This window comes from Phascolarctos cinereus, unplaced genomic scaffold, assembly GCF_003287225.1.
Source record: "Phascolarctos cinereus isolate Bilbo 61053 unplaced genomic scaffold, phaCin_HiC Scaffold_9;HRSCAF=440, whole genome shotgun sequence".
Taxonomy (NCBI): domain Eukaryota; kingdom Metazoa; phylum Chordata; class Mammalia; order Diprotodontia; family Phascolarctidae; genus Phascolarctos; species Phascolarctos cinereus.
The window spans coordinates 234,090,668-234,109,372 of NW_027556402.1; the positions used below are offsets into that span (position 1 = coordinate 234,090,668).

At 38.5% G+C, this 18,705-nt stretch overlaps 1 protein-coding gene across 4 annotated transcripts in view; it reads left to right on the forward strand.

The window, feature by feature from the left end:
- The window catches only part of IFTAP (intraflagellar transport associated protein), an 80,356-nt gene that overhangs the window by 46,841 nt on the left and 14,810 nt on the right, over positions 1 to 18,705 (forward strand). The window lies entirely within an intron of this gene.

Below are 18,705 nucleotides of genomic sequence, written 5' to 3' on the forward strand. Positions count from 1 at the left end.
ATACTTATACGCCAGGATGCTCATGGGATTCATTTTCTTTCCAAGACTGTTAAAAGGGTCAGTAATCCTATTAAAAATATTTCCCGGAAAAAAATTAAGCCATAGCTTTATTAAAAGAAATTCACATTACTGATTCAGAATCTTGGAAATCAGTCTGAAACTGTTAATATTATAATATAATTTTCACCTATGGTAGATTTATTTTAACTAGTTTTTGCAGTTTTTATTAGTTAGCACCTCTGGCTTGCTGAACTGTGTCAAGCTGACAATAACTATTGAGCTCAGAAGGCACTGTTTAACAGATGATTCACTTACTCGATATTTCTGAATGACAAAAACATCATTAATGCCTTTGGTTCTCCAGTTGATGGCTTGGACTTTCTTTAAACGTGTTTTAGAAAATTAAGATGTGGAGTTTGGCATCATTCATCAATGAAAACTTTATAGTAGAATGAACCACAGGACTTGGTGTCAGGAGACTTGGGTTTGAATCTAGGCTCTGTCATTTAGTACCATGAGCAAGTTCCTCATCTCCGAGTCTCAATTTATTCATTTGTATAATAGGATAATAATACTTCTACTGCCTATTTCATAAAATTGTTGAGAAAATGCTTTGTAAACCTAAAAACCCTATATAAATGTTTATATTGTTATAGCTTATACATTTAATCATATGTAATGCATATAATTATGAGAACATTTATCCTGTTATTAAGGATATGATATAAATGACTGTTTCATTCCTTTATATCTTGACTACTTTGTGGATATGCTGCATTAAAGACGTCTTTAAAGACTTGACTCCAACCCACCTTTCCAGGCTTATCACCCATTATATCTCCTTCCTGCTCTCTGCTGTCCAGTCATGCTGGCCTTCTTCTTCTTCCTCATACATGACAGTCTTATCTGCCATCTCTGAGCCTCTGCACAGGCCCCTCCAGGCATGGCATCTACTGTCCCTACCACTCCCTTTGAATCCTTTGTTTCCTTCCCGGCTTAGCTCTAGTGTCATCATCTACCTAAGGATTTTCCCTGTAGGTATTAGTCTTTCTCTGGGCAGCTAGGTGATTCAAACCTGGCCTCAGACACTTATTAGCTATGCAACCCTGGGCAAGTCACTCAACCCCGTTCTCCTCAGCTTCCCCTTCTTTAAAATGAGCTGGAGAAGGAAATGGCAAACCATTCCAGCACCTTTGCCAAGAAAACCCCAAAAGGGGTCATGAAGAGTCGGACACGATGGAAAACGACTAAACAATAACAAATTAGTGCCTCCCTGCCAAAATGACCTTCTATTTACTTTGTAATTGTTGTAGTGTTAATTTCATGTGTTCTTGTTGCCTCCCTCTATATAGCATTAGCTCCTTAATGATAGGGATTTAAAAGGTTTTGTCTTCCTATGTCCAGCAGCCTGCATAGTGCCTGTCACATAGTAGGTGCTATGTAATCAAAAATGTCATTTTCTTTTAAAATCATTTTTAACATTGTCAATATATTGTTTTTGTTATGTTTACTCTTGAAAAACAAACTCCTAGTACAGAAAATACAGAACTTTGGACATCAAACAGAGCCATTGACTTGAGTATTGCTTGAATTATGAGACCTATAGTTACTGGGTTATAAAATACCTTCATTGGCAATGACTGTATCTGACCTCATTTTCATTTATTTTTGTGCTAATGTAGATAAATCTCTGCAGAGCAGTTCTCCACCGATGTAGCTTTGTTCTAATGTGGCTTAGTGGCTACTCTCAACTGTTGTAAATTCTGGGAAACTTCCTTTCATTTCAGTCCATACCAGAATTACCACATGACCCAATTTGGAAAGCATTCACTCTACCTTTCAGAATTGTAATTATTGGTCATATTTCTCACACAGAGAAATTGTACATTCAGGAAATCAGTGGCTTAGAAACTGGCATTAAACCTCTTCAACTCCATTTTATTGCATCTGGTAACTATGAAGGGTTGCATCAGTTATATTCGCTTCAATATCACTCAATTCATTCTTCACAAAGTGGGCTAGTTGCCCTGATTTCATGCTTCAGTCTAAAATATAAGTCAGCTTCCAGGAAAGTTGTGTTTTTTACTGATTATCTGTCAATGGTTTGGGGATGGAGATGAAGCCCCTTCTGATTAGTCCTTAAATAATTTATCCATTCTTTGCTTCTCAGTATCAATTCTTCTGATTCTAAAAGATCCTGAAGATTCTGCTTTTCCAATTGATGCCCATTTTTGGTTTTTTTAAAGTATTCTTTCTGTGCAATTCACACATTCTCACTTCTTGCTATATTCATAACCATTAATATGATTCCCTATGCTTGGGTTCAAGACTTTATGATTTTTAAGTGTGATTTTGTTTCCAGTAGTTTTGTTGGTCTGAATTTCACTAGAGTGTATTGTGCTTTCAGGATTTTTGTTGTTCTTTTAGATTAAATCCTCCTTAAAAAAAAAAAAGGGATTCTTCACTTTCTGACCTTCTTCCTTCGGGAGCTAATATTTGAATACATTTCACTTTTGGTGTGATTATTGTGTGTCTGAATATTCAGAAACAAATTGTTTTGTCCAGTGATTTGTAAACTGATTTGGATTTAGGATTTTCAGGTCATTGGCATTGTAAAAAACTCAAGGTCACATCATTGTCTCTTTGATTAAAACACAATGAATATAATCTGCAGAAGGTTGAGTCCATATGCTTCTGCTTTATTGCCTTTCTCAGATTTTTAGTTTTTAAGGAACTATTTTGATGAATGAAAAAGAAAAGGAATTTATTATATTTTATATGCAGAGCACTGTGCTAAGCTCTAAAGATAACACATAGAAATGTAAGACTATCTTGGCTTTATATGAGCCCCTGTCCCCATAGGATGAGATAGCATACACAGTGGAATCAGGGGCAGAGGGTTGTAGATGGTAGGCCATGTGGGCCGTAGGATTTAGCTGCATAGTGTCTGGATAGCAAGGCTTGGTGGTCCTTCGGGTTAGATATTAGAAACTATTTTGTCAAAACAAAGATCGGAGTTGAGCAGTTTCTGCATGATTTGGGGCTGGGTGGGCAAGAAATTAAGATAGACCTATTCTTTAATAACTGGACCATGTACATCCTCTCAGATCCCCAGGTAATTGTTCAACACTTATCTTTATTTAGGCTATAGAGAGCTTACTTAGGGGATATTTTGAAGTACTTTCTACCAGTGAATTTTCCACCTCATTTGCTTAAGAGAATAAAATCTTGGAATTGGGGTTTATAATTCAACTATTTCCATTAGAAAACTTGAGAGAAAGGAATTAAAAATGAGATTGGTGACATTCCTCATCACACTATAGTATAAACAGTTTTCCTCCTCAATGTCTTTCTCCCCTTTCTCCCCCGCAAAAAATCTTCTTGAGAGTAGGTTTGTGTTTGTGTTTGTAGCTTCCTAAGTCCCTAGTCCAGTACATACTAGGAACTCAGATCTTTGTTGAATGTTGAATAAGTGACTGAAATTTAGCTTTATTCACAGCATACCTAAAACTGACCTATCTCACTTGGGCGCCCCAACTGTTTTGAGTCTGAACATAAAAATGTATCTTTAAACTTCTGTGGGATACAAAAAGAGGTTTTTCCCAATCTGAAGAATAAATTGGAAATCTGCTGTAGAAAAACACCACAGAGAATAATATAAGAAAGCAGCTGGGCCTCTTACCAATTTCAGAGCAGGAAGGGAATTTCAGTAGAGCATAAAAACAGCTTTCCCTTATTAAAAAAAAAAAGCTACCAGAATAATAATCCTTGCTGTGTTCTCTTTTGCTATTGTTTCCTATCTGGGACTAGACCGAGAACAGCAGCCTTTGTAGTGTTTTGCTCTCTCTGCATCTGGCAGTTTGCCTACCAGAGGAAGTTGCAAACGGACTGACCAGTGTGAGGCTTCCAGGTGGCTCTCCAGCCGCCTTCTCTGGGCTGTTGTTATCAGCCATTTAATTCCCTGCTGAATATTGAGAGGTGTTTTGAGTTCACAGTCCCTCTGCTAGTGTCTTTCTTACTACTTCCTTTTAATTTTTATTTTTTAAAGCCAGCTTTGGAAGCACTTTTGCAAATGTGAGTTTTAGCAGAAAAAAAAACAAAGCAAAACTACCACAGAAAATAACACATCGAATAGTAATAACCTTACTTTAACTTAAGCAATAGACTGATAGGATAGTGTTAACCCCATGAGAAATTTGTAGAAGGCGTCATATGAGTGGACTTGGCAATAAAAGCAACTGGGCAGTTCAGTAAAACTAATTAAATTAATCTGGTATCCCAAGGGAAGTTGAGCAAGGCTTAGAATAAAGGAAACAATGTCATTTCAGGGCTTTTTTATTGATGTGTTTTGTCATATTGCCAAAAAAAATCAAATGAGAGGAAAAATAAGTTTGCAATTTTCTATTGATCATAAATTCAGCAGCTATCTGCGTGTGACCTCTTTATCACAATGCAACAACCCACAATCATGAGGAACGCTGAAGAGAAGAAAGTTAGGGACGAAAGAAATGAACTAATTTATGAAAGATTTCTATGCAAAGATAGGGCATCAGCAGGATTAACCTGTTCTTTCTCTTTGGGGAAACATCTGCAAATTGTAATTAAGCAGTTTTCTTTTACTACTTTATTTCTTTTTTCATCACCAAATCACTACTGGTAGGGAACAGATCAGACAATTTATGAAACACAGAAAATCTGCTGGTTCAGTGGCAGAAGGGAATTTTCCCACTTAAATTATGACAGATTTTGAGCTGACAGAGGCCTTTTGTTTCAGATAATTTGGCGTAAATCTCTAGCCATAGTTGTTACAATTCATATCCACTGTTCACATGACAGTTTATCCTACAGATACTCATTTGTTCCTTATGTCTGATATAGCTTAGATGTAATTGTTTAAGGAAAGAAAACATTTCATTGTTTCCAACATTTTGAATTTTAATCATTAAATTTATCTTCTCTGTTGTCAGTTTTGTAACGTAGTGCTGCTATTACAATATGTAACTTTTAAAAATGCCTTCTCCCAATTAAGCCAGATGTTATAAGAATCATGTAGATGTTTGTTTTAGGCAAATATTAGGAATCATTCTGCCATATTCTGTCCCCACGTTATAGATTATACTTTCTGTCCTTTTAAAACAGAAGGATCTAAGAGAGAGAGAGACACACAGAGAGAGACAGAGACAGACAGAGACAGGGACAGAGAGAAACGGGGGGGGAGACAGCAAGAGCGAGAGAGCGAGAGAGAGAGAGAGAGAGAGAGAGAGAGAGAGAGAGAGAGAGTGAGGGAGAGAGGAAGAGGGGGAGAGAGAGAGAGAGAGAGAGGGGGGGAGAGAGAGAGAGAGAGAGAGAGAGAGAGAGAGAGAGAGAGAGAGAGAGAGAGAGAGAGAGAGAGAGAGAGAGAGAGAGAGAGAGAGAGAACGAGCCAGCCTTTTCTGGCCAGTGAAAAATTTTAACTTCAATAAAATATAGGTCAGACTTTACTACTGTTGTTCATATAACCACCATTGATCTATCTGTCTATTCATCTCTCTTTCCAGTTGAAGCAACATAAAAGATAGTTATTTTTGTATATATTTTCTTTCTCACTTGAGAATTATTTTTAGCCATGGTTATTATGTTTTCTTCTTTTGTAGAAAAATGGAGGATTACTCAGCCAGGCAACTCAAGTGGTCCTAAGCATATGTTGTGTGCTTCAGCCCAATGGGCATGTATTCAGATGTGAGTGATTTTTTAGCAAAATGCCCTTTCAACTGTAGGACAATAATATTTTCTCTGAAATGGTCAACTGAACAAAAGAGGACACAAACAGGAAGCTGTCTGAAACAAACCCACATGCTTACACAAAGAGCAAAACAGAGGATGTCTAGCATCTGGTTTCAGCAGATTTTCAGTGTCATATAGTTTATTATCTAATTCATCTGGATTCTGGGCATAGAAAATTCCAAACGTTGCCAGTTTTAAAACTACTCTCAATATCCATTGTTCTTTATCAATTTTGCTGCTTTCTGGCACATCGAAGAATTATGTTGTTTGTGTTTCCCATATATGTAGCTTAAATTATACCATTATAGCAGGGAGCTGAAGGAATTGTGGATTAAGAATCTTATTTTCATTTCCCTGTTCAGTCAATGATATTCTTTGTACATTGAGGCAAATTTCTGTTGAATTTGGTAATCATCTAATAGTGGGCTGCACTTGGGGTCAAGAAGAACTGAGTTCAGATCTTGCCTCACATATATACAAGCCATGTGACCTTGGACAAATCACAACCTTTCTCAGCCTGTTTTCTTATCTATAAAATGATGAGATTGAATTCAGTGGCCTCTTAAAATCTCATCTAAGTCAAATTCTCTGATCCGATGATAGTTTATATTCTGTGACCTCTGAGAAGAGCTTAAGATAAATAGGCTGCGTCTACAGGGATATGATAACTCTCCTTGGCCTGGAGCACTGGCATCGGGTGATGGATATTGAGAGAGAACATTACAAAGATGATGGCATAAAAGAAGATATGAAGGACACTGAAGCGCAACATTAAGAAAATGTTGCACGTATAACCTTAAGAAAGTGTGCAGTACTATCTCTAGTGGATGTGAGAAGAACTGCGTTCATTGAAACAGTTAAAACCAAATTGAATAGAGCAGCAGTTCTCAAAGCGTGGTCTACAGACCCCGTGGGGCGGGGGGGAGGAGGTCCTTCAAGACAATTTTGAACTGCCAGCTCAAAGTCATTTTCATAATGATACTAAGATGTTATTTGCCTATTAAAATACTCTTCCCTTTTCCAGCTATATGCCTGTGTGAGTGCTATTCCTTCATATATTTTCACCTAAACAATATATCACAATAGATTGACTGCAGAAGCGTATAATCTAGCCATTTCCTATTAAGCCAGGCATTAAAGAGATGTACAAAGATAAGTAAAACAATGCCACTCTTTTAATTGTTTTTTTTTCCAGAAAATGGTAATTTTTTTCATGAAAATGTTGTTTATGTTACTAGGGAATGTGTTTATTATTGTTATTTTAAATAAATAAATGTTAAAACTTTTATCCATTTAAATTTCTAATACAGTAAATATTGATAGATATATCCCACATAAACAAATACTCTTTGAAGTCCTCGATGAGTTTTAGATTGTAAAGGGCTCTTGAGACCAAAAAGTTTGAGATCCACTGGGACAGACTAAGGGATAGTCCTACACTGGCCCCTGGTGGAGGGACTAAGCTACTTTGTCTATGAATGTTATTTATATACAGTGCCCCAGTAGCTTCCACCAGTCAGTATCTATGTGCTTTGATGAAAAGATACTTCTTTTGCATCATTCATTTCTAGATTATACTGAAAAATTGATTTGGAAGGGTGGTAAGGTTATAGTTTACCATTATGAGGCATGTTGGCAATGAAAAGTGAAATATTTTGATTATTATTTTATTTTGTTATTTCTTTGACTTGAAGCTTGAGATGTAAAAGATTATTGCCTCTTAGGGAGATGTGTAGTCCAAGGAATGGTCGGGTTTTTTTGGAGGTATCTCTGAGAGAAACTCATGGGATCAGAGAGTATCACAGCTTGAAGGAACCTCTGAGATCATCTAGTTCAGCCCTCTCCTTTTAGAACTAAGACAGTTTTTATCCAGAGAAGTGAAATTTGCTCAAAGTCACAGAGGTATTAAAAGGAAGAGTTGGGATTTGGTCTGAGGTCCTCTGATTCAGATCCAGTGTTATTTCCACTATATCATGCTGCTTTTTTCTCCTAAAATTTTCTGCTTCGAGCCTTCTGGAGAACTGGGCCCATGACTTGTATAGTCCTCTGGGCAGGGATCATGGCTTCTATTTTTCCTGTACCTAATCCTTTTTTTCCTTCCTTCCTTCCCTATTTTTTATGTGGAGCCTAGCAAGATAGGTGCATAGCTGGCTTGGAAACATCCTACTGACTCAGTATTATTTCATTTTCTTTGGTCTGGAAAGCTATGAGTCCAAGGCTGCTTAATTTTTATCATTGTGAACAACTAAAAGGAAAGAGCCAGTCAGCTGTATCACTGAAATCCCTCTTTGATTTTGTCCACCAAACCCTTGTTTCTGGTCCCACTTCTTCCATTAACTCCTGAGATTTGGTGTGATTTGCTGTCCTTGGTCTGCAGTTCCCTTCTTTACAAAACGAGAAGGTCGTACTGCATGATCTCCAAGGCTCTGTGAGTTGGTGAATGTGATGGCTTTGTAGGGAATCAGCATTCCCTGTTCCTCTGTGTTAGGGTACTACTAATAGGATCGAGATAACTGATGTGATACTTTACAGTCTCCTCTGTACAGATTAGCTCATCTGTTGCTTCACAACCACCCTATGAGGTAAGTCATACAAGGATAGGGGAGGACCACTACTCTGTGCCTGCCTCCCAGAATACAGCCAAAGTTGATATTTCTGTCCTCCAAATGGGGTGGGGTGGGGGACAAAGGGGAACTGAGATTCATTCTTTCTCTTTTTAGTGTTACTGCCCAGCACAGGACTGAGCACATAGTAGGCATTTAATAAATGCTTATGGATTGATTCTGAAGAATTGAAAGAGGATCATCCAGAGGGCAAGGATGTAGGCTCCTTGATGGTAGGGACTATTTAATTTTTGTGTTTGTACCCTAACACCTGGCACAGGGCCTGGCACATAGTAGGTGCTTAATAAATGCTTGTTGATTAATTGATTGCAACATACTGGGAGAAATACAATGAATATTGTACCACAGTGAATATGGTACAATGCTTGCTCTCAAGGAGATTATAGTCTCCTACTAGAAGGATAAGATATATTCAGGTAAATTTAATACAATTTAACATTTCATGAGTGTCCAAGACAGGTCGTTCTTAACCTTTTGGTTATGGACCCTTTCTCAGAATAATGCTTTTAAATGCATAAAATAAAATATATGGAATTACAAAAGAAACCAATTAGATTGAGATATTGTTATCAAAATATGTATTAAAAAAAACCAGGTTCACAAAGCCCAAGTTAAGAACCTCTGACCTCAGAGGACTGTCCAGTTTGAATGTGCCTGCATGTTTGGAATCTCTCACAGCCCAGTAGTGGTTGTTACGTCAGTTAGAGCCCTAGTGCGACCAGAGAGGATGGGATTCCTCCGCAGAACATCCCAAATCAGAAGTAAAAGGAAAGAAATGGTAGAGGTGGCAGAGGAGAGAGAAAGTAAGCCTTTTGTGGTCTGTAGAGAAAAGGAGAAAGACTGAGGTGGATGTAGTCTTAATTACCAGCCTTAGAAATGTAGTAGCTGACCTTTTTGTGGCACGAGTCACAGAACTCACTCAGCGCTCCCCCAGACTTACTGCCAGCTAGCCTTCCCAGGCTCACCCCTTCCCATCATCTTTTGCTGTTAAGTGACTTCCAGTAGCCGTTTCAAAGTTCATCCTCTTCTTAACTTGCTGCTCTCATGCCCCTCATTTAGGGACTCTGTCGCACCTTCTCCAGGCCACGTTGTGTGTGCAGTGCCTTGGCAGGTGGAGAGCTGCTGTGAATAATGAGTCAATTATCCCCTAGCCCTGGGGAGAGCACAATTATTCCTGGCTGCCCAGGCTGAGGTAATCCTCTCCTCCCCGTGCCCTTTCAAATGAAGACCATAAAACAGTTGGAATTCAGAGCACTGGAGAGGGAATTTAGATGAGACATTTCTCTGCTGGATTTGGTTTCTTTGGGCCTGTTCTGATTTATGATTGATTGGTTTTTAAATTGCTTATCTAATTCCAGCAACCACCACCTTGGGGGGAGGCTAGTTACCAAGGAGCCTGTGATCAAGGAGCAACGAAGGGAAGTTGCCTCAGTGGACAAAGCCAGAGCAGACCTGACTGTCTCATAGGACGTGGCCTCTGGCCAAGAATGAGCAACCCCTGACTCTCCTAGTGCCTAACCTTATTACAGGCACCAAGACATCCCTTATTCTCTTTGCTGCAAGATTTTTGTAACTCCCTAGGATTGCACAGAATTTTTATCTTGTGATTTTTTTTACCCTTCTAGTAATAAATCCAGTGTCTCTTCACTGAGATGTTTTTGAAATATGTGATCGTGACAACCGCTGAGCAATTGTGCCAAAGTTTCTGATAGGGGCTGGTCACGTGACCTGAATGATGGTTGTCTAGTTCAGTGAAAATTGAGCTTTGAATACCGGTGGCCCGCCCATCCGTATTGAAAGTTGTATGCTTTGTATTTCAATGTATTAGGGTTAAAAGGCTTTCCTACCAAAATCAAGGACCACTTCTCTCAATAATATGCCTGCTTTCTGGAAAATACATAATCAGGCTATGGTTAGTATCTAATTTTTCAAGGAATCAATAGCTTGAACCTTTTCAAGGAATGTAACCTTTTTCTTAGATCTGAAATTAGATACTGGTTGCAGTGGTGGTCTTGTAAGGGAGATCTCTTGGAAGCTTGCCTGTTTGGTATCAAAAAGAAATTGAAATTCCATTGCTGCAGAATAATGAAACCTTTTAAAACCTTTAGAAAAACTTTGTTTCATCTGTTGAAGTTTTGACTCAGAAATGCCCAAAGAAAAGCTCTTTCAGGTCTCAATAACCTCCTTGCTCTCTGAAATATTGCTGTTAGATTTATAAAGTGCATTATGTCTGACACTTATTTCAAAGCAAGAAACATTAGGGATGAGATGAAAGGGTAGGAAAGGACTTGGATGAGAAATAGACACAGAAAGAGGCTGAGAGGAGCAGTAACATAGCAAATTTAGATTGCTGCATGTAGATAGCTGTGGAAAGTATCTGGCTACCTAATCAGAGCATTGGGCCACCCCAAATTCTAAGCCATGCCCAGATCTTCCATTTTCAACATTACTATGCTGAAAAAGAAAAAAAAAGTTTTCTCTTTTATGTGCTTATAAAAGGGAATAATAGATGAGTGGCTAAGAAATTTTAGGGAAAATTTTAGAGAGGCAGGATAGAGTAGATGAGTAGAGTAGAGCTGGCCTCAGAGCTAGGAATACCTGGGTTCAAGCCCTACCTCAGATGTATCCTGGCTGTGTGACCCTGGTAAAGTCACAACTTCTCAGTGCTAAGGTAGGCAGCTGCCACCTACCAATAGTCTTAGGTAGCTCTCTAAGACTCTTAAGTTGAAGAGAAGGTGTAAATTGCATCGAAAGTAGAAATTCCTCACCCAAAGTTCCCTGATCAATGCAATCCTAGGCCCCATCCCTGTCCCTAGCTAGAGTTTCTAAAACTGTTGCTAATAAAACATTGCAGAGTCAAGGACCTTAGAGATAATCACATAGCTTACATTTTATTGGGTGGATACAGCATGTACATGGTTAATTCGTGGATATAGAGGCCACCATCATCCCTGGGGGCATCAGGCCAAGCTTTGTGTGGAGAGTAGCACAAGCTGAGCTTTGAAGGAAGATAACAGTTCTAAGAGCAGGAGATCAGGGAGGCCTAGACAAAGGTTCAGGCAAATCCACGAAGGTAGAAGACCAAGCCTTGGGTTTGGGGAGCAGCCAACACTCTAGTTTGTCTGGAATGGAGAGTCTGAAGAAGGGTGCTATGAAGCAAGGCTGCAAAGGAAGTTGGAAGGCCGTGAATGTCGGGCTGAGAAGGGTTTTTTTTGTTTTTTGAATCTTAGAGTCAGTTGGGAGCTCTTGGAGGGTTTTGGGCAGGGAGACCAAATGGTCAGATCTGTGCCGTAGTAGGAGGTTAATTTTGATAGCTGTGTGGAGGATTGAGTGAAGGGAGTAGGGAAATGTCACGGGAGACTCATTAGGAAACTTAAACTGATCCAGTCAGGAGATAATGAGGGCTGATCAGAGAGGCTGTATGTGTGGAATTGACAGCTCTGAGGGAAGAGGCCAGGATGGTTTTGAGTTTACAGACTTCGGCAGAAACGGGAGACTTTGGAGGGAGGCTGGGGTCGGATTAGTTTCATTTTAGACACTGGAACATGTGGTCACGGATTTAGAGCTGGATGAGGTCCCTGAAGTCACCTAGTCTAGCACCCTTGAGGCAGATCAAACAGTAGAGAAAGCTGGACTTGGAGGCAGGAAGAGCAGAGTTGGAATGTTCCCTGAGACATTTAATAGTGGCATGAGCCTGGCTAAGTCGTTTAGACTTTTTGAGCCTCAGTTGCTCTAATGTGAAACAAGAGGGTTGGACCTGATCTATGATCCCTTCATTTTGTAGTGGAGGCAGCTAAGGCTTGGAGAAATCTGGTGCCTTGCTCCCAGTGGGATTTGACTCTAGATCCTTTGACTCTGGGTTAAGTGTCCTTCCCATTCACCCCGTGATGAATATGACATGCTGGAGGGACATCCAGGTAGAGGAGAGATGTTTAGTAGGCACTTAGAGATGTAATTTAGAAGAGATGTTTTTTGTTCAGTCATTTTTCAGTCATGTCTCACTCTTTGTGACCCCATTTGGGGTTTCTTTGGCAAAGATGCTGGAGTGGTTTGCCATTCCCTTCTCCAGCTTTTTTTAAAGATGAAGAAACTGAGACACACAGGGTGAAGTGACTTGTCCAGGGTCACATTAGCTGCTAAGTGTCTGAGACTGTATTTGAACTGAGGTCTTCCTGACTTCAGGCCCATCTCTTTATCCACTGTGCCACCTAGCTGGGCTGGGTATATGGAGATTTGAGATCCATATGCAGGGACATCCATAACTCAGTCTGTGGCAGCAGGTGGGATCACCAAGTGGGTTCAGTGAAGAGGGCACCCAATACATTTATGTTGATTGGTTATACTAGAAGTAAGGTCTAACGGTATAAAGAGGGAGGACTGAAACATATCCACCTTTAAATAATACGTGGTGGCTTTTATGAAAAGACCCAATTCTAATACCAGATGCATGAGATTTTGAGTACATGATACTTCTTGTATTAATGTGGTGCTGGTATAGATGTAACTCCTTCTGAAGTCAGCACACAGGCTGGTGGGAGTATGGCACAACATTTGTTGAGGGTCATTGGGAAGTTTGACTGGTAAGGACTGTGAGCCTCAGCAGTCATTAAGACCCATAACGAGATGATTTCTCTTATAATTGTAAGGAATCCATCATAGTAATATTGAAACACCAGTAAATGCATTAGAAGACCTGCACATTGCATTTCTAGGTATTATGGTGCTTTTAGCAACAGATGCCCAAGTGATTTTAGCAGCAGTGAGTTTCCCCAGATTCCCTATTTGAGATTTTGTTTATAAGTGAATTTTTATCAATTAAAAATTTTTCATATTTTTAGCACCTTTTTAACTTTAAATCGGGAAATACCTTATAAATACCAACTCATTATCTTCTGAACATGTCCTCAAGCAAGGGAGAACATAATTAAAAATGAGGGGAGCTGCTAGACCAGTGGCACTTCTAACCACAGTGTCTTTAGGAGTGGGGCAAAAGGGGGAATTTACTGCTCCTAACATCTAAACAATGGTTTATTAAGTTGTGTTCTGCTTTTGATGTTAAAAATAAAAGTTATGTCCACTAGCTGGATAGAGGTCCTTAAAGTGAAGAAATTGTAAACTTTAGATATTTTCTTCATAGGAGGGATGTAAAACCCCCCCAAAATGAACTGAACTGAAAATAGCATTGCCTCCTTCTTCTCCCTCACCTTCCATATTGAATCAGTCCCCAAATTCTTTCATTTCTACCTCTGAGATGTCTTAGTTATCTATTCCTCAGCACTCGTGTGGCCCTTACACTAGTTCAGAATCTGGTTAAATAAAGCATCATAAGACCTTAGACATCATGTAGTCCAACCTCCCTTTTTTGCAAAAGAGAGAAATCCGGTCCATAAATCTGCTCTTTTCAATGACTTGACCTGTTTGCCAGGTCAGAGTAAAAGGGAGAAACCAAAGTAGGAAACCCCCAGTACTGGGGTCTTACCACTCTATCTTCTCTTGGTGATTTCAGTCGCTTCCTACTGGTCCTTTTGCTTCTAGTCTCTCTTTTCTCCTTTTCCCCCTCCTTTTGTCTTTTTTTTTTATTGTTAATTGCACAGTCATCGATAATCACAAACAATCAAGACTAACATGGAGGTTTACACAGAATAAGCGTTTGATAAAGATTTGTTGAATTGAGTGATACAAGGTAGATTGTGAAAAAGACAAAAAGACCCAAAGTACTTTAAGGAAATTTGAGCAGGCAGAGAGCACTTTTTTTTTCTGATAGAATCAGGGAACACCTAATGGAGGAAGTGCCGCGTGCCCTGAGCCTTGAAGTTTGAAAAGGATTTCAGCAGGGGAGATGCAGAGAGAACATATTTATTCATAAATGTAGGGAGGTGAGAAAAAGAGAAGGATGAAGATCTGTGAACAGCTACTGATCCAGTTTGGCTGTAGCACATGGAATAAATACATTTAGTGTGTCAAGTAAAACTAGAAGGGTAGCTTGGAGCCAGAACGCACAGGACCTAAATGCCAGAGAAAGTTTGTATTCTAGTCTCTAGGCTAGCGTTCAGCAAACTAGGGCCCGGGAGCCAAATTGGGCTGAATCCTGCCCACTGCCTGTTTTGGTTTTGTTTGGCCTAATATACTAAGAATAGTCATCTTCTTAGCTTGGAATGCTATACAAAAACAGGCAAGGGGGCTTGGATTTAGCACCTGGGCAGTGGTTTGTAGACCCTCTGTTCTAGGCAAAGGATTTGATACTGGATAGGTAGGAAAATAGACAAAAAGCATCTAGCTATCTTTGAGCCTTCTTTACCTTTCCAAATAATCACCCTCATCGGTTCAATAATTTGCTCTTGGAGTCCACCAGGAGTTGAAGTTAAACTGTTTTACATAGCTTGCAGAATATGCTATCTTCTCTTTTTTTAAAATCAAGGCAACATTCTCCCATCTTCAGTCCTGTGGTGCCGCTCTTTCCCCCTAAATCCTGAAAAATCATTAACAGTAGCTTGGCAGTCACATTCTCCAGTTCCCTTAAGGGTGAATGGTCTTCATCAGAGTCAGAGAACTGGAGTTCGTTTATTTCAGCCAGGTAGATCCTTATTATTTCTTTGCTTCTCTTTGATTTTGGTTCCCCTTTGACTCCTTTTATTCCATCTCTTATAGCCAGGGGGCCATTCTGCTTGATGGAGAAAATAGAAACAAAAAAGAGATGACTATTTCTGCTTAACAAAATCAAGGATCTTCGAGGTAGCAGTGACCCCAGAGGTTATCTCGTCCAGCCTATATCTGACCGAGAAAATGCTCTGCAGCGTCATGAACGTCTTCAAACAAAGGATTTGTTGTTGTTCAGTTGTTTTCAGGCGTATCTAACTCTTTGTGATCCTTTCTGGGGATTTTCTTGGCAAAGATACTGGAGTAGTTTGCCATTTGCTTCTCCAGCTCATTTTTGCAGATAAGGAAACCAACGCAAACAGGGTTAAGTGATTTGCCCAGGGTCACACAGCAGCTAGTAAGTGTCTGAGGCTGGATTTGAACTTAGGTCTTCCTAACTTTAACTTTGGCACTCTCTCCACTGTGCCTCTAACCTGTAGAATGGGGATAAACTATTTGCACTACATATCACAGGCTAATTGTGAAGAAAGTATCTTGTAAATTTTATATTGTTTGCTAAGTGTGAACTATTAGGATAATAGGAAGAAAGATTTAGAGCTAGAAGGAACTTAGAGATCATCTGGTCCAGCCACTTCATTTTACAGATGAACATTGATAGATAAGCTTGATCCAAGTCATATAGGTGGCAAGTAGCAGAGCCCACATTTGGGCTCAGGTTCTCTGTTTCCATTCTACCCTGTTGACCATCATCTCATTTATCCCATCTTGTGAAGTCCTGATAAAACAGCTCTAGGACAGGTCTTTATTCTGTTATTATTCTTATCATTAATTATTTATGTTGTCAGTGATCTGGTGCTGGGTGAGTGTTGTATTCAGTTTGAGAAAAGCATGCCCTTTATTTCAGCAATTCTCAGCTTTCTTTATACCAAAAAGTTCCTTGAAAAGTCTGATTTGGGAATGAACTGGTTCACGTAAAAGTCTGTAGTCACTTCATTAGGTAATTGGCTTATTTTTATAATTAATTAACTAATTTTTAGTTTTCAATATTGACTTACATAAGATTTTGAGTTTTAAATTTTCCTTCCCTCCTCCTCCCCCCTCCCCAAGATGATGTGCAGTCTGATATAGGCTGTACTTATACATTCATATTAAACATATTTTCACATTAGTCATGATATAAAGAAGAGTTAGAAATAATGGGAGGAACCATGAGAAAGAAGAAACAAAACAAAACAACAAAAGAAAAGGAGAGCAAATGGTATACTTCACCATCTGCATTCAAACTCCAAAGTTCTTTCTCTGGATGCGGATAGCCTTTTCCATCATGAGTCTTTTGGAGTTGTCTAAGATCCTTGCATTGCTGAGAACAGTTAAGTCTATCAAAGTCAGTCATTGCACAGTGTGGCTGTTACTATGTACAATGTTCTCCTGGTTCTGCTAATTTCACTTAGCATCAGTTCATATAAATCTTTCCAGTTTTTCTCAAGTCCATCTGCTTATCATCTCTTATAGCACAGTAATACTCCATTACATTCATATACCACAACTTGGTTAGCCATTCCCCAATTGATGGACATCCTTCAATTTCCAGTTCTTTGCTACCCAAAAAGAGCTGCTATAAGTACTTTTGTACACATGGGTCTTTTTCCAGTTTTTATGATCTTTTTGGGGTGCAGACCTAGAAGTGGTATTTCTGAGTCAAAGCCACATTTTTATAGCCCTTTGGGCATAGTTCCAAATTGCTCTCCAGAATGGTTGGATCAGTTCACAATTCCACCAACAATGCATTAGTGTTTCAATTTTCCCACATCTTCTTTAACATTTATCATTTTCCTGTTTTGTCATGTTAGCCGATCTGATAGGTGTGATGTGGTACCTCAGAGTCATTTTGATTTGCATTTCTCTAATCAATAGTGATCTAGAGCATTTTTTTGTATGACTATAGATAGCTTTAATTTTTTCCTCTGAAAACTGCCTGTTCATATCCTTTGACCAATTGTCAGTTGGGGAATGACTTGTATTCTTATAAATTTGACTCAGTTCTCTATATAGTTTAGAACTGAGGTCTTAATTAGAGACAATGGCTGTAAAAATTATTTCCCAATTTTCTGCTTCCCTTCTAATTTTGGTTGCATTAGCTTTGTGCAAAAACTTTTCAATTTAATTTAATCAAAATCAATCAAAATGTTTGCATTTCATAATGTTCTCTATCTCTTATTTTGTCATAAATTCTTCCCTTCTTCATAGATCTTACAGGTAAACTATTCCTTGCTCTCCTAGTTTGCTTATAGTATCTGCCTTTATATTTAAATCATGTACGCCTTTTGTCTTTATCTTGGTATAGGGTGTAAGATATTGGTCTATGTCTAGTTTCTGCTATATTCTTTTCCAGTATTCCCAGCAGTTTTCGTTAAATAGTGAGTTCTTATCCCAGAAACTGGAGTCTTTGGATTTATCAGATAGTGTGTGTGTACACACACACACACACACACACACACACACACACACACACACACACACACACACATATGTATAATATAGTCATTGGCTATTGTGTCTTACATACCTAACCTATTCCACTGATCCACCACTTTATTTCTTAGCCAGTACTAAGTAATTTTGATGATTGCTGCTTTATAATAAAATTTAAGATCTGGTACAGCTCGACTACCTTTCCTTGTGTTTCTTTTCATTAATTCCCTTGATATTCTAGATCTTTTGTTCTTCCGGATGAATTAGTTATTCTTTTTTCTAGCTCTATAAAATAATTTTGGTAGTTTGATTGGTATGGCACTGAATAAGTAATTTAATTTAGGTAGAATTGTCATTTTTATTATATTAGCTTGGCCTACTCATGTGCAACTGATATTTTTCTAATTATTTAGATCTGGCTTTATTTGTGTGAAACGTGTTTTGTAATTGTATTCATATAGTTCCTGGGTTTGTTTTGGCAGATAAACTCCCAAATATTTTATAATGTCTACAGTAACTTTAAATGGAATTTCTCTTTCTATCGCTTTCTGTAGGGCTTTGTTAGTAACATATAGAAATGTCAATGATTTATGTGGGTTTATTTCATATCCTGTAACTTTGCTAAAGTTGTTTATTATTTCAACTAATTTTTTACTTGACTGTATAGGATTCTTTAAATATACCATCATGTCATCTCCAAAGAGTGATAGCTTTGTTTCTTCTTTGCCTATTTTAATTCCTTCAATTTCTTTTTCTTCTCTTATTGCTAAAGCTAACATTTCTAGTACAATATTGACTAACAGTGGTGATATTGTACATCCTTGTTTCACCCCTGCTCTTACTGGAAATGCTTTTAGCTTATCCCCATTACATAAAATGCTTGCTGATGGTTTTAGATAGGTGCTACTTGTCATTTTAAGGAAGACCCCATTTATTCCTATGCTCTCTGGTGTTTTTAATAGGAATGGGTGTTGTATTTTCTCAAATTCTTTTTCTGCATCTATTGAGATAATCATATGATTTCTGTTAGTTTTGTTGTTGATATGGTCAATTATGCTGATAATTTTCCTAATAGGTAATTGTATTCTTTAAGTCACAGTTCCTATTCTAGCTGTGTTGCCAGAATAAACATTAGTGTTATACTCTCTTTGGCAACACACATACTAAAAGTAGAATGATACAGAGGTAATTAGCATGATCCCTCAAGAAGGGATCATGCAAATTCATTTAGTGTTCATATTAAAAAAAA